This window comes from Bos indicus x Bos taurus, chromosome 12 (genome assembly GCF_003369695.1).
Source record: "Bos indicus x Bos taurus breed Angus x Brahman F1 hybrid chromosome 12, Bos_hybrid_MaternalHap_v2.0, whole genome shotgun sequence".
NCBI classification, from domain to species: domain Eukaryota; kingdom Metazoa; phylum Chordata; class Mammalia; order Artiodactyla; family Bovidae; genus Bos; species Bos indicus x Bos taurus.
The window spans coordinates 32,233,512-32,250,206 of record NC_040087.1 but is presented as its reverse complement, the minus strand read 5'-3'; the positions used below and the strand labels follow the sequence as shown (position 1 = coordinate 32,250,206).

At 43.0% G+C, this 16,695-nt stretch overlaps 1 non-coding gene across 1 annotated transcript; it reads right to left on the bottom strand.

The window, feature by feature from the left end:
* Positions 1-8,186: 8,186 nt before the first annotated feature.
* TRNAG-CCC lies at positions 8,187-8,259 on the bottom strand. Its single transcript has one exon. It is a non-coding gene; the product is annotated as a tRNA-Gly (tRNA).
* Positions 8,260-16,695: the final 8,436 nt, after the last annotated feature.

Sequence of the window (16,695 nt, the reverse complement as noted above, 5' to 3'; positions counted from 1 at the left end):
TGGACTTTCTTTTCTGGTCTGTCTGCCTGTCTTTGGGCCAAAATTAAACTTTTAATTATAGAAGCTTTATAATACCCTCTCATGTGTGGTAAGGCTAGCCTTTCTTCTCTTGGTCTTTGCTCTTTTCCAGGGTTTTCCTTGTTCTTGCTTGTGTACAAACCATATATTTAAAATTTTAAGGAGAATTTATACAATTGTAATACATAGATGTTGCTTAGATCCTTGTTCAAACAAAGAATTATTTTTTTTAAAGTTAGTATCAAACTAAGAGAATATCCATTCTATGTATTTGATGAAATTATAAAGAATTATTGTCAATGTGTTTGTGATGGTGGTGGTTGTTTTAGACACTAAGTCATGTCGGACTCTTTTGTGACCCTATGGACTGCAGCCTTCCAGGTTCCTCTATCCACGGGATTTTCCAGGCAAGAATACTGGAGTGGGTTGCCATTTCCTTCTCCAGAAGATCTTCCTGACCTAGACACCAAACCTGTCACCTGCATTGCTAGGTGAGTTCTTTACCACTGAGCCACCAGGGAATCCTGTGTGTAATGGTACTAAAGGGTATTTTTCAATCCTTATCCTTTAGAGAAATATAGTGAAGTAGCACAGATTAAATCATAATTTATATCTGCTTCTAAGTAATCCTGGTGGCTGGAGGAGATACAGATGAAACAACTGACCATAAACTGATAATTATTGAAACTGGGTGGTGGGGACTTGAGGTTCATTTTACTATTCTACTTATTTTTATATATTTTTGAAATAATAAATAGTTTAAAAAAGAGAAAGGGATTTCGAGTTCTAAAGGTTTTGAAACGTGGAGCAATATGAAACTTTTTAAAAAAGTAAGTTTCAGCAAAGAGTGGGTGCTTTGCATAAGGAAATTTGCAGTCAGAAGCCAGGATGCAGAGGACGGAAGTAAGGAGAAAATGTTTGCATTATTTACCCGACTGACTCAGCCCAGGGCCAGGTGCATGAACTAATCCTTTTCTCCATTAAACATTTACCTGTAACTGAACTATATCCTTTTTCTGGGACATAAAGGTCCAATGTAGATAGGTGTGCCCTGATTTACAGACCAGATGAGTTCCCGAAAAGTTGGTTTCAAATTCTCTATTTTCTAACTGGTTGCCTACCATGTTGCTCAGAGTTTGGGGTCTTTGAAATTCCAAAGTGTTTCAGAAGGACAAATTGAAAAAGATATCATAAATGTCACTTTTATGGAACTCTTTTTATTTATAAGCAATGTATATTTTAGAAATAAAGCTGTAGACTGCAGACCACAGACCCTCTAAGTTGCTCTTTCCACACTTCAACGCTTGAGAGGTGAATTTCGTTCAGAGTTTAAAACTAGCTCTCAATCCTGCAGCTTGACCCCCTCTCTTGACTGAGTATCTGAACACTGCTCTCAAGAAGTTATCATGTTTGCAGTCTGTTTTGAAGAAAAAATACAGATAGAACTGGGTTGTTGATGTGAGGAAGGAGGAAAACAAATATATCCCTTTTATTTCTTTAAAATTCAGTACTGGCTACCTATATTACCTGTCAAACATTAATAGAAATAACTACTTGGTAAAATAGTCCTGCTCTGACTGAAGGTAAAGATACATACAAATGCCACGACCCACAAATCGAGCTTCAGAGATATTCGTGCGCATGGGTCCCTGGACTCAAGTACAAATGAATGTGCCAACAAGATTGCTCCCAACAAGGAAGCACTGGAAACATACAGGTGTCAGAAGCAGTAGGCAGTTGAGCGTTGATAGGCTAGATAATTCTACAGCCATGAAGAGGAAGTATCCATGGTTACATTCAGTAACATGGATGAATATTACAAAAGAGTGCTATAAGAAGAGTAACAAGAATGCATACACACTGTTTATAAACTGTTGCTAAAGGATGCATACATAAATGTTAAAATAAAGAAAACAATAGGAAGAGCGACAAGTATACATGTGCTAAACTCAAGGATCAGTTGTTGAATCATCATAGAAGGTGGGGGCTTCCCTGATGGCTCAGAGGTAAAGAATCCACTCGCCAATGCAGGAGACGCAGGAGATCCGGGTTTGATCTCTGGGTTGGGAAGATCCCCTGGAGGAGGAAATAGCAACCCACTCCAATATTCTTGCCTGGAGAATCCCATGGACAAGGGAGTCTGGTGGACTAGAGTCCATGGGGTCGCAATGAGCCGGACAGCAGAATAGAAGACAGGCTGGGAGTTATCTTGGTGAGAAGGGGAAATGAATGAGAAGAGACACATAAAGACATCTGGGGTTCTGGAAGTGTCCTGTTTACCAGCCTGATTGGTGAATGCACAGGTATACAATGTATGATTATTTATTAAACTGGATATTCATGTATATACCTTGCTGGATAGGTTTCATATTTTTTTATTTAAAGGTTACAATAAAAAGTTAATTAAAGGGCTTTTAAATGTTTATGGGAAACATAATTTCCTTTGTATTGTCTATAAAAATCTATATATCACTCTTATAACAGCCATCGTGGGCATAATTGTAATGTCACTGAATTGCTGGACCATATAACTCATACTTATGTAAAGAATATTGGAGAAACTAGAGATATGTAAGGGAATAAAATATCTAAATATGTCAACAGCAGTGATTTTCGCTGAATTAACAGTTTGCAAATAGACATCTGTGAGTCCAAGTTAAATAATGCTTTGTAAAGAGAAAACATAAAACAGAGAAAGCTGTAGCTCCCAGCAGAAGATTCAGCAAACTCTAAGTATATTGATTTTTTTGTATTTAGAATAAAAGTCCTGTCTCACACTTGATGCATGTTTGTAGGGCAAGGAGGAGAAGACTGAGTGATGAGGGAAGTGATTTTACTTTGCAAGTGCAGGCTCTGGAGGCCCGTATGATTTGCCATGTGGGAGGCAGAGTCCTTTCAAAAATCAGATCATCACAGCTGTCAGCCAGTCAGAAACGCAGGTTAGGCTGCCTTTCTAGATTTTGACATTGGTTAATGTGTTGTTGTTGTTGTTCAGTCGCTCAGTCGTGTCCAGCTCTTTTTGACCGACCCCAGGGACTGCAGCACTCCAGGCTTCCCTGTCCTTCTCTATCTCCCAGAGTTTGCTCAAACTCATGTCCATTGAGTCAGTGATGCCATCCAACCATCTCATCCTCTGTCGCCCCCTTCTCCTCCTGCCCTCAATGTTTCCCAGCATCAGGGTCTTTTCCAGTGAGTCAGCTCTTTGTATCAAGTGGCCAAAGTATTGAAGTTTCAGTTTCAGCATCAGTCCTTCCAATGAATATTCAGGGTTGAGTCCCTTTAAGATTGACTGGTTTGATCTCCTTTCAGTCCAAGGGACTCTCAGGAGTCTCCTCCAGCATCACAGTTTGAAGGCATTCATTCTTTGGTGCTCAACCTTCTTTCTGATCCAACTCTCACATCTGTACATGACTACTGGGAAAACTATAGCTTTGACTATACAGACCTTTGTGAACAAAGTGATGTCTTTGCTTTTCAATACACTGTCTAGGTTTGTCACAGCTTTTCTTCCAAGGAGCAAGAGTCTTTTTAATATAGTACATGCATATCCCCTGCATTAGAGATTATTACAAAAGAAATGTGTAGTATTGATACTTCACATGGCACTGGGTTTGAGAAACAAGAGCCAGTTACAGAAATACAACGAACAATTTGACGTGTTATCAGCAGAAGTTACAGAATTACTCTGAGCAAAGAGAAACAAGGAGCGCCTGATCTTTACTGCACACCTGGGACTGTGCCAGTCTATTTCACAGGTAATCTCAAGCAATCTTACCAGCAGGGCTTCCTGTGAAGCAGGAACAAACCCCCAAGGATGATGGACCGTTCTCCCCTATTTCACAGACAAGGACACTGGGATTCAGAGCAATAAACTCACCTGTACAGAGTAAATGGCAGCATCTGGGAAAAGTGTGAATTTCAAGAAAAACTTAAATTGCTGTCATAGACAAGATATTAAGAAAATGCAAGGACTTCCCTGGTGGCCCAGTGGTTAGAAGTCCGCCTTGCAGCACAGGAGATGCAGGTTCCGTCTCTGGTTGGAGAACTAAGATCCCATGTGCCACTGTACAACCAAGCCCAAGGGCCGCAGCTGCCAAGCCTGTGCTCTTGGAAGCCTGAGAGCCACAACTAGAGAGTTTGTGCACCACAATGAAAGATCTCACATGACTCAAGTAAGACCCAATGCAGCAAACTAAAAAAAAAAAGAAAGCTCAGATGCTTTCTACAATATACTTACTATATGTGAAGACTAAGCACTGAGCTTAAATAAATAAATATTCAAAACGTGACCCATTGCCAAGTCTTCCTGACTTCAAGACTTATTACATAGCTATTATAATCACGAGAGTGTGATATTGGTGGAAGGACAGATATGTGGATCAATAGAAATGAAACAGTGAACCCAGAGGTAGACCCACACACAAACAATTAATTTTTGAAAAAGCAGTAAAAGTAATTTAATGGAGGAAGAATAACCTTTTCAAAACATGGTGCTGGAGCAATTACAAGTGCATAAGCAAAAACCAAAACAGGGACCTTGACCTGATTCTCACATGTGACAGAAAAACAAACTTCAAATGTGTGATAGTTATAAATGTAAAACTCTGAAACTTTTAGGAAAAACATGGGAGAGGATCTAGGATAAAGCAAAATTCTTAGGCTTGACACCACAAGCATGGTCCATAAAAGGACAAATTGATAAATCTGACTTCAAAATTTCAAACTTTTGCTCAGCAACAGACCCCGTAAAGAGGATGAAAAGACAAACTCCAGAGTGGGAGAAAATATTTATAAACCATATAGGCAGCAAAAACCTGCTATCTGGAATATAAAGAACTCCTAAAATTCAACTGTAAAAAAAAATTGAGCAATCTAATTAAAATATAGGCAAAAATCATTTCACTGAAGAAGGTACACAGATGGGAAATAAGCATACATGAAAATGTGCTCCACATCGTTAGCCATTAGGGAAATGGAAGTTAGAACCACAATCAGATCACACTCCGCACTGACCAGAATGGCAAAAATAAAAAGTAAAACCAGCACCAGGTGCTGGTGAAGTTGCAGAGAAACTCACTGATGGAAACATAAGATGGCACCACTCTGGAACCACTTTGGCAGCTGCCTAAGAAACTAAACATAAATGAAACACACAACCCAACAATTACACTGCTGGGCATTTATTCCACAGCAATAAAGACCTGACATTCACACAAAACCCTATAAACAAATGTTTGTAACAGTCCCAAACTGCCACCAATTTCGATGTCCTTCAGTCAGTGAAGAGTGAAACTGATGGGGCCAGGTACACAGCACAACTCCGACGGGTCTCCAGATTCGTCTTCGTGGGTGAATGACTTATCTTGAGGGGGGTCTTACACCTCTTCATTCTTGGTACGTCAATTGTTTTCAATCAAAGGCTGACCTGAGGCTTTGGCATTAGAAGGTTTTAAGAACAGTTTGAGGAAAATCCCTATTGTTGTCCAAGTGTTTAAGTTAGCCTGCCATCTTCAAAATTAAGGTGTAGAGTCATGAGCAATGTTTACAATTTAGTATTTTCATGTCTTCCTAGTGCAGCAATTCTGAAACTTTTGAATCTCAGGACCTCTTTAAATTCCTGAAAGTTCTTGAGGATCCCAAAGAGCTTTTGTTTATACGGGTTAAATCTACTTCATATATACTATATTTGAAACAAACACCCAGACATATAAAAAGTTTTATTAATTCACTTAAAAGTAACAGTAAATAAATCCTCTGTGTGTTGACATAGATATTTTACTTAAAAGAATTATATTTTCTTAAACAACGAAACAGTGAGAAGGGTATCATTGTTTTCCATTTTTGCAGACCTCTTTCATGTCTTGCTTTGTAGTTTGCAGATCCCTTTAACAGCTGGGTTCTCATATTTGCTTCAATTTGTTGCAGTGTTTGGTTGAGGTGAAGCATATAAGAAAGGCCAGCCTCCCACAGGTATGCAGTTAAAAAAGAGAGGTCTGGGTGACCCTTTGGAAATGTCTTGGGCCCCCCAGAGATCTGTGGACCACATTGAGTCTGAGATCTGTAAATCCACACTGATCTAGTGGATTTCCTCAGATTTCATTTGTCTTCTTTCTTCAAGGTTGCAGAAGACACAAAAAGTTTGACATTGTGTTCAAGTTTTTGGAGGACTTAGTCCTTTTAGACAGCTTGGGGAATAGTGCTTTCCAGGAGGCACTAGTGGTAAAGAATCCACCTGCCACTTCAGGAGACGTAAGAGATGCGGGTCCGATCCTTGGGTTGGGAAGATTCCCTGGAGGAGGAAATGGCAACCCCCTCCAGTATTCTTGCCTGGAGAATCCCACAGACAGAGGAGACTGGCGGGCTACAGTCCATGGGGTCGCAAAGAGCTGGACACGACTGAAGCAACGTAGCACACATGCATGCAAACTGAAAAAAGGATGATGAAGAAAAACAGCATCTCCAGAGGCTGTTGATGGAGAGGGGTAGGGTCTGTCTTTTCTTAAAAATCGTACCCTGAAGACAAGGTCTCAGTGAGCCCACAAGGGCCAGCGTTGGGGGCTGAACAAAGTCCGTGACCCAGCCCTAGTGCCCCAACGCACAGGTGACCCAGCCCTGGGAAAACGGGGCGTTTCCAGCAGCTCTGGAACCGCAGTGTCTCTCTCAGCTTTCCTTGTAACAAGATTAGTCTTGCTTTTCCCTCCTCTTTATTCCACCGTCTTGCGGGCCACCTCTTGGCTTTTGCGGTAATGTGATTAGCTGGCCTGTGGCCCACACGGAGGCCACTGACACAAAGATCTCTGCTTAGCTGAGTGCACCTCTTTCCTAAACAGCATCTCAGTGTTTATAATCACAGGGCCATTGTGAGTGCTGGGATTCCAATAGGACAGGATATTTACGATACCGCCTACCTCCCCCACCTCCATAAAAGTCCATTCAAGGAGACAGTTGGAAAAGGAACAGAGACAGATGTGTGTCCTTCCCAGATGCTGACAGGCCTCAATTGTTCTGCATATGTAATGACTTTTTATGGCTCTCTGCAAAGGCCTCTTCTGACTTTTAAAAAGGTGCCAAAGTCAAATATAGGTAGTTTTAGTAATCTCCCCGGATGCTCCAGCTGCCTAGAAACCCTCTGTCAGAGGGTGTACAAAAAAGCCTGCCTCCCTTTCCTGTTTCATGGCTGTAACAATGATCTCTTAGTATTTATATATGACTGTTCATGTACATACAAGAGTCCATAGCATCTTATTTGGACAAGAGTCCTTTATAAACATTCAATGGTTCAATAATTGTTTTAACGGCAATTTATGTAATTAGAACATAAAGAAAATAAAATGAATGGAGAATGTAGACCCTCCTATGAAGTTTTTAACAAATATTTTAATGTTTCTATATTTCTGAATATAGAACTTTAAAGTTGAAAAAACTTTTCAATGTGGAATTAGCTCATTTGATTTTTATAGCCACATGATCTTGAAGGAATGTTTCTTTTTAAAAAATTTGTTTATTTTCTAATAGATAGCCAATGAGAATGTGCTGTATGGCTCAGGAAACTTGAACAGGGGCTCTGTATCAACCTAGAGGGGTGGGATGGGGAGGGAGATGGGAGGGAAGTTCAAAAGAGAGGGGATATATGTATACCTATGGCTGATTCATGTTGAGGTTTGACAGAAAACAACAAAATTCTGTAAAGCAATTATCCTTTAATAAAAAAATTTATTAGTTAAAAAATTTTATTATTTTCTAAAAATTGAAGTATAGTTGCTGTACAATATTATATAGGTTTCAGGTATACAGTATAGTGATTCGCAATTTTTATAGGCTATACTCTTATTTATAGTCACTATGAATGTTCCCTCTATTCCCTGTGCTGCACAATACATCCTTGTAGCTCATTTTTTACCTAATAGTCTATACTTCTTACTCCCCTACCCCTATGTTACCCCTGAAACTTATTTTCTTTTAATGCAAATTAATACATTTCATAATTTCTGATGGATAAGATTTGTTCTGGTCATTTGGGTAGTTTAGGTTGAGCTGAACAGGAAAATATCCAGGATTGGAAAATTCTATCTGCGGTGCTGATCAGCTTCTTCTTTATTTATTTTAAAATGTCTATTTATTTATTCATTTGGCTGCACCAGGGCTTAGCTGAGGCATGTGGGATCTATTTCCCTGACTGGGGATTGAACCCAGAACCCCTGCGTTGGGAGCGCAGAGTCTTAGCCACCGGACCACCATGGAAGTCCCTGATCAGCTTCTTGCTGTACTCCTCTCACCTTAAAAATCCTCTGCTAAGAGTTAGCTCCCTTGGTTTGATCCCTGTGCGTAGGGTCGCCACTCTGTGCTTCCGCTATGACTTCAGAGGGACACTCAGGAGGATACTGAGTGCCTCACAGGTTTGTTCCCACTGTCATATTTCTTCCAAAACCCGAAGCAGAAAAATGAATACCCGACTGATTTTAAAAATGGCAAAAGACAGCAAAGTCCTTGAAGAGATGCTTCCAAACCCAGACATTATTCCTCTGCATGCTAGGCCCAGTTCAAGTATCTTCTCATCGGTGAAGTCCTTGGCACCCTCCATCTGAAAATGCTCTTTTTCAGTCCTCATCTCAGTTAGGCGTGTCCAACAGTCTGCTGGTAAACGTTTAACAACCAGCTCTTTGTGGAGAAGATGAACCCTGGTTTGTAGTGCTTGTGATGTAAACAGTCCTGCCTGGCTGACTTTAGTCCCACCAAGACGTCACTGGACTTCCCTGGTGGCTCAATGGTAAAGAATTTGCCTGCAATTCAGAAGCCCTTGGTTCAATCCCTGGGTCAAGAAGATCTCCTGGAGGAGGAAGTGGCAACCCACTCCAGTATTCTTGCCTGAAGAATTCCATGGACGGAAGAGCCTGGCAGGCGGCAGTCCGTGGGGTCAAAGAGTCGACACAACTGAAGCAACTTAGCACGTGCCCATGAGTGTGCACACACACACACACACACACATATATATACTTTTTAAGGGGCTTTCCAGGTGGCACTAGTAGTAAAGAACCTGCCTGCCAATGCAGGGGACGTAAGAGATGGGGATTCGATCCCTGGGTTGGGAAGATCTCTTGGAGAAAGGCGTGGTAACCCACTCCACTATTCTTGCCTAGAGAACCCGATGGACAGAGAAGCCTGGAGGACTGCGGTCCGTGGGGTTGCAAAAAGTCAGACATGACTAAAACTTTCACTGTCGTTCTTTTTCATATTCTTTTCCATCGTGGCATATCACAGGCTATTGAATATAGTTCCCTGTGCTACACAGTAGGACCTTGTTGTTTACCTATTCTCTAATATTCAGGCTTCCCTTGTGGCTCAGCTGGTAAAGAATCCTCCTTCGATGCTGCAGACCTGGGTTCGATCCCTGGGTTGGGAAGATCCCCTGGAGAAGGGAACGACTACCCATTCCAGTATTCTGGCCTGGAGAATTCCATGGACTCTATAGTCCTTGGGGTCGCAAAGAGTTGGACACAACCAAGCGACTTTCACTTCACATGTAATATTCAACAGTTTGCATCTGCTAATCCCAAACTGCTATGTGGTGCAGCCAAAAAAAAAGGGAAAAAATCCAACAAAATAAAAGCACAAAATATGACATATGCTGATATATGTGGAGAGAGTGAGAGCCCTGATTATATTTAACATGTAAACACACTGATATAAAGTATTATTTTTCTTTGGACCTTAGACCAGTGATCTCATGGCTGATACAGACCTACAGTTATTTTACCACACTGATCCAAATATGTAAAGCACTTATCGTTACCATAAGCATCAAACATGTTTATTTGTTAAATGTTCATTAAATGTCCATTTAGGTTGTGTGTTAGTCCCTGCAGTCAGAGTGATTCTTTCTTTGAAAATGGTGACCAGAGGTCTCAATCCTATTTAGCCAAACCTATTACTAATACCTAGGAAATGCTCCCAATTCCTGGTCCTATAGGTGATGTCTCATCTAACATCTCCCAAATTTCTGGATTGGGCAGAAGTTACAGAAATTTCCAGTTTCTATTACAGGTTTTTTCCTGTGTTTTTATTAATTTAGGCTGTCATTTCCACAATACATACGTTTATTCTCAGAAGTGAAATCTGACCAAAATATAGATGGAAGCATTTTAAAAAGAATTTCATTCCAACTGCTTTAGCCATTCATCTATAATTATTTGGGGCATATATCAGAGAATCATTTTCTACTTTAGGTGAATATGACTCAGTCAACAATCTCTTGTGAGTGAATAACATCCTGGGATTCACGGCTGGTCCCCACAAGGTGCTGCTAATAGACTGATTCGCTCAGCTCCTCATCCTTGGGAGGAAGTCCAGCTTCACCCCTCTTCCTCCTCATCCCCCAGCCTCAGAAGGGAACTTGGGCTTCTGGTATTTATAGATAAATATACAGACTGTGGTCCAACACTGGACACCTGCATAAGCTCATAAAAGCATCCCCGGTTCAAACAACCAGTTTTACATTCTTGGCCAGTTGTGGAAACCCCACCCTCACTGGGCTGAGGCAGCAGCAAGTTCCAGCTAAGGCACGCACACACTCAGCTTGTCTTGCTGGACTGACCGCCTCTCTAGGAACCAGATGGAAGCCATTGCTATGTTAGGATACCCATCACACGGACGAGCAGGTGGGGGACCCAGAGGGAGGAGACCCCAGAGGCGTGATTCGGGAGCCCCTCGGAGATGAGGACAACCTTCAAAACCAGGCTCTCAGTCCATCACTCCCCACACCCTGAGATTCCCCGTGTGAGATGAGTTGAGAGCTGGTTTTACCAGAAGAAAGGGGACATTTAAACCTTATCAATCATGCCCAACAAGAAACGCCCCCTCTTCCCAAAACTAAAATGCATTTGTCGTCAAAAGACCTTTTCATGAAGGCAGTTTTGTCAATACGCCATCTGGGCACAAATAAAAGGGTCCATTTGAATGCACGTAAATGCTGTCGGCATTCAGGTTGCTCAGACTGTGGGTGACGGTTGTGTTTTAGCCAGTGCTACCTGCACCCGTACCTCTCCAGTTCCTCCTGGAAGCCAGATTGCTGCATCTCAAGGCTGCAGTTTCCCCTGCCTATAAGACAGAAAGCTGTGAGGCTCCAGGCTTCTTAGGTCAAGAAGAATTGATTTAATTTTTCTTATTCAACTGATTACTTCATATATAACATGAATAGAAGGCACTTATTTAAACGTATCTTTCCTGTAGTATTGTTGCTGTTGTTCAGTCGATTAGTTGTGTCCGACTCTTGGCGACTCCTCCCTGTCCTTCACTATCTCCTGGAGTTTGCTCAGACTCATGTCCATTGTGTTGGTGATGCCATCCAACCATCTCATCCTATGTCATTCCCTTCTCCTCCTGCCTTCAATCTTTCCCAGTATCAGGGTGTTTTCCAGTAAGTCTGCTCTTTGCATCAGGTGGCCAAAGTATTGGAGCTTCAGCTTCAGTGTCAACTCTTCTAATGAATATTCAGGGCTGATTTCCTTTAGGATTGGCTGGTTTGATCTTGCTGTCCAAGGGACTCTAAAGAGTCTTCTTCAACACCACGGTTTGAAAGCATCATTTCTTCAGCAGTCAGCCTTATTTCTGGTCCAACTCTAACATCCATACGTGACTACTAGAAAGACCATAGTTTTTACTAGATGGACCTTTGTCAGCAAAGTTATGGCCTCCAAATTAACGATTTGCTTATCGGTTTTCTTTAAAACATTTTCTCCCAAGAAGATCAGAGGTGAAGGTTCTTCTGAGAAGAGAATAGTTTCAAAGTCTATGGTACTTCCTTCCTGGAACACCACGTGGTGGAAACAGAGCCCAGGAGCAAGTCTGGAAGAATCTGGATGGACGGGGTTGGGGTGGGCAGGAAGATGTCAGGCCCTCCTCTGCAGGATCCTGGCTCAATCCAATAAGAAATTGGAAGAGGGAGATGGAGAAAATATTTCTGTCTGGTTATATTTTCACATGGATGGGCCCTTTTTGAAAAAAATGTTAAGACCTCATGAAGAATTAGATATGGGCTTCCCTGGTGGCTCAGTGGTAAAGAATCTGGCTACCATTGCAGGAGACATGGGTTCAATCCCTGATCTGGGAAGATCTCACATGCCTCGGAGGAACTAAGCCCGAGCACCACAACTACTGGGCCTGCGCTCCAGAGTCTGGGAGCCGCAACTATGGAGCCCACGTGCCGCAACTACTGAAGCCGGAGCGCTCTAGAGCCTGTGCTCTGCAACAAGAGAGGCCACCGCAAGGAGAAGCCCGCACCCCACAACTAGAGACGAGCCTGTGCAGCAGCAAAGACCCAGCACAGCCAAAAAAGTAATTGAATGTTGGTTTTTTAGAAAAGAATTAGCTATTATAAAAAATAAAACTTAAAAAAATAAACTCCACACGTGACCAATAAAAGGGCCAGTGCAGTCACACGGGGCGAAAAACGACATTTAGTCCTCTGATAAAACACTGCAAGATGTATGAATCATCCACACATATCCTTGGACGTGTCCTTTGATATTGGAATCTGAGTTTTATGATCTGCCTGTAATTAAAGTTCTGGGTTAAGTTTTTAAGGGAGAGAAAATTAAACACTTTAAAAGCCAACACCTTGTTTCTCAAGACGTAACCCGGGGCAGGTTTTTATGGTCGCACTAGGGTTTTAGTCACTGGCTGGCACTCGCATCCTCATTTTCATGTTGCTGCTAGCCCTCTTTATGGCAGGGTCTGTGCGTCCCGCAGGGGCTGCAAGTGCAGACCTGCCCGTTCAGCCTGTGTAGACAGGCTCTGTGGCCACAGCTCGTCGGTCCTGGTCGTGGGGTGAGCACTGGACCTGCGACAGTGACGAGGGGTGAGGGCTAATACTAAAGAGAGTGGGCCAGGCTTGGAGGCGGCCAAACTATAAGCTGAGAGAAGTCAGAACGGGACACAGTCACTGTGTCTGAAAGAATAAAGAGCCTCTCTGAAATCACAGGTACCTTCACTGCCGCAGACACAAAGGTGTGCCGGGCCAGCCGGTACCGGCCCCTGAGAACCTCCCGGTACCTTCCAAATCAGTTATTAAACACAGCCATTCTTTTCTAAAGACATTTATTTATTAGGCTGTTTTGGGGCTTAGTTGTGGTGTGTGGGTTCTCTTCATTGCCACGGGTAGGACTTTTTGCTGCGGCAGGCTCTCTAAGTTGCAGTGTGTGGGCTTAGTTTCTCTGCGGCATGTGGGATCCTAGCTCCCAGATCAGGGATTGACCTCGTGTCCCCTGCATTGCAAGGCAGATTTTTAACCACTGAACCACCAGGGACATCCCCTAAAGAGTCATTCTGAACAATAAATCGTGTAAGAAAAGAAGGTGGTATATTCGAAGTTGATCACTTACTACTTGTCTTTTACTGCACTTTACTATTTATCTGTATTCTTGAGGTCATTGGATTATTGTGGAAACCCTATAAGGATGCTTTACTGGGCATCTCTTATCAACCCCACATTCAGTGATGTCACATCAGTAGGTGGAAACCAGCCTTGGTGAGAGTGTGTGCACCATAGAAACTGGCAAAACACTTGATTCATTGTTAAATCAGTCAGAGCTTGATTACGTATCAGGGCTTGATTTATTGTTTTGCTGATTGTCTAGACTTCAGAAAGTGATGGAGGAAATGTTAACACTGCAGATTAAACTGAGAAAGTATGTTATGTGTATAACTGTTAAATTGTGAGTATCTGGAAAATTCAAAATGTATCCTTCCAGTATATGAAAATATTATCTGACATGGTAAAGAGTACACACACATCACTGATAAATAACTGAAGTTTTGATAGTTTTTGTTGTTTTACTTTTACACTTGAGCAAAAATAGCAACTAACAGTTATGTTGGAACTATGTTTGTTCATCAGTGGCACCTCTAGGTTGGCTGTGGATTCAAGTGTGCAACAAAAATTAACGGACAGCATTCTGTGAGACTCAACTAGATAAATGGAATTTACAATCAATAGTATTACATATTTTTGGGGGGGAAGGAATAGTTAGGGACTTTGGGGGGTCATGCACACACTGCTATATTTAAAATGGATATCCAACAAAGACCTATTGTATAACACGTGGAACTCTGCTCAATGTTATGTGCCAGGCTGGATGGGAGCAGGGTGTCGGGGAGAATGGATACATGTATATGTAGGGCTGAGTCCATTTGCTGTTCACCTGGAACTACCACAACCTTGTTAATCAGCTATGTACCCCAACAGTGAGGGACCGGGAGGCCTGGCGTGCTGCAGTCCCTGGGGTCTCAGAGTCAGATATGACTTAGTGATTGAACAACAGCACCCCAATACAAAATAAAAAGCTTAAAGTTTAAAAAAATTACATACTTTTTAAAAATTTGTAAATTATATCACATGTCTATACATCTATTATATACACACCTATAATGTATAATAAACCTATATATTATTATACAATGTATAATAATTATGCAATAATAGTGTATAATAAACCTATATATTAAGTACATTATACACACACACACACATTTTTACCCCCTGAGAACTGGTTTCTTAATACCTATTGCCTATGACTGTACATACTGGTGCAATGTAACGCCAGACTTGCAGAACTCAGACCACAGGCCACTGTGACAAGCTGAAACCCTTCTGATCTACCTCCCTCCATCCGTTTCCATATGACACAGAGAAAGAGCCCCTCAGATACATTCAGCAGAATTATGCTCATTTTAAACTTTGCAGTAGGGGTGTGGGTGGTGGTTTGCTTTGGAGCATTGCTGTGTTACGACCAGAAGTTTAAACAGATGCTAACATACCCCTACACACTGCAGAGCTAACCAGACAACTCACCCTGATCTAAGTGGGCGGTAGCAAAGCTAAACCCACAGTAGGTTATAATTTAAAAGCCAGAGAAGCGGCAATCGTGACACATGACCAGCTCAAGACAGACAGGTGACAGTTTTCCTCCCCCCAAACTGCAGGAATCCCAGCTATGCTGCAGGGACCCGGAGCCAAGCCTCATGATAGCTGGATCTCTGGGCAGGGGTGGTTGAGAGGGGCTCTGGGTGTATCCAGTCTTGCGCTGTTTAGTTTGTGAATAATACACTAACTCCTAATGGCTCACTGTCAGGTCACAAATAATTAAGGCGTGAGTCATCTGTAAAGCTGAAAGTGTCTGGAATGGCCTGTCATTCATAATGCAAGAGGAGGGAAATTTGCCTCCTTTCCCAGGTGGTCTGTGGTCACAGAAGCCCCTGCTTCATAGGTCCTGGGGCTCTGTGGACCCTGACCATCTCACATGTAAATACTCTGTCCCCCACGTCAGACTCAGACACGGAGTCCTTATTTCATTAAGATCTGGTGGTGGCTCGTGAACAGTGAGGGTGGCATCTTCGTGGAAGATCAAATCCTTCCTGTCTTCACGGCACCTCCAGGTCCAAGTCAATCACAGCACGTCTCAGGCAGCACCTGGCTGCCCTGCCCCAGGTAGAAGGCCTTCTCTGATCACCCGTCACTGCAAAGGCCCAGCTCCACCCCAGGTGCGGGGGTGCTTGGGCAGACAGGACTCTATCCTCCAAACGAGGGCTAAGTAAAAGTCGCTCAGTCATGTCCAACGCTTTGCGACCCCAAGGACTATACAGTCTATGAAATTCTCCAGGCCAGAATACTTGAGTAGGTAGCCGTGCCCTTCTCCAGGGGATCTTCCCAATCCAGGGATCAAACCCAGGTCTCCCACATTGCAGGTGGATTCTTTACCAGCTGAGCCACCAGGGAAGCCCAAACAAGGGCTAAGCGGCCAGTTATCTCTGCTAGGGAAATCCTGTGTCTGCTTCGTGGGTGCTTTAGAGAGCTTATCTTTCTGTTTGTTTGTTTATCTTCCCAATCCAGGGATCGAACCCAGGTCTCCCACATTGCAGGTGGATTCTTTACGAGCTAAGCCACTAGGGAAGCCCAAACAAGGGCTAAGTGGCTAGTTACCTCTGCTAGGGAAATCCTGTGTCTGCTTTGTGGGTGCTTTAGAGAGCTTATCTTTCTGATTGTTTCTCCTGATCAAAACCGCTTTGGCCCATGGACAAACCAGCACCAGAACTGACCCAGCAGCCTCAACTGAGAGTTGACTTGGGGGTTAAAGGTTACAGTTTTTGAGAAAGGCAGTCAAACATTAATGATGGGTAAAGTTCTTTCCCTCTTGCCCCATGAGCTGACTGGGCGATCCTGTTTGTTCTACAACGTGGACAGTATTTGCTGAGGGTAATTGAAATCCACCGCACAAACAACCTCCCTCATCTCCTGCCGCCTCTGGGCCGCCGTGTCAGGTGAGCACCGCCAGGCGTTATCAGGCAGCCGGAAACAGCCTGGTCCTGTCCCCGACCTGCTCTTCATCAGCTCCCACACTGGACAGATGCTGCGTGTTCTGCGAGACCCGCTGGACCAGAGACTGGAGTGTCTCAGATGCTAGGAGCCTCATGGGTTTCTAGAGCTTAGTGTTGTTGTTGTTCAGTGGCCAAGCCTTGCCCCACTCTTCGTGATCCCATAGACTGCAGCACGCCAGGCTTCCCTGTCCTTCACTATCTCCCACAGTTTGCTCAAACTCATGTCCATTGTGTTGGTGATGCCATCCAACCATCTCATCCTTTGTTGTCTCCTTCTCCTCCTGCTCTCAGTCTTTCCCAGCATCAGGG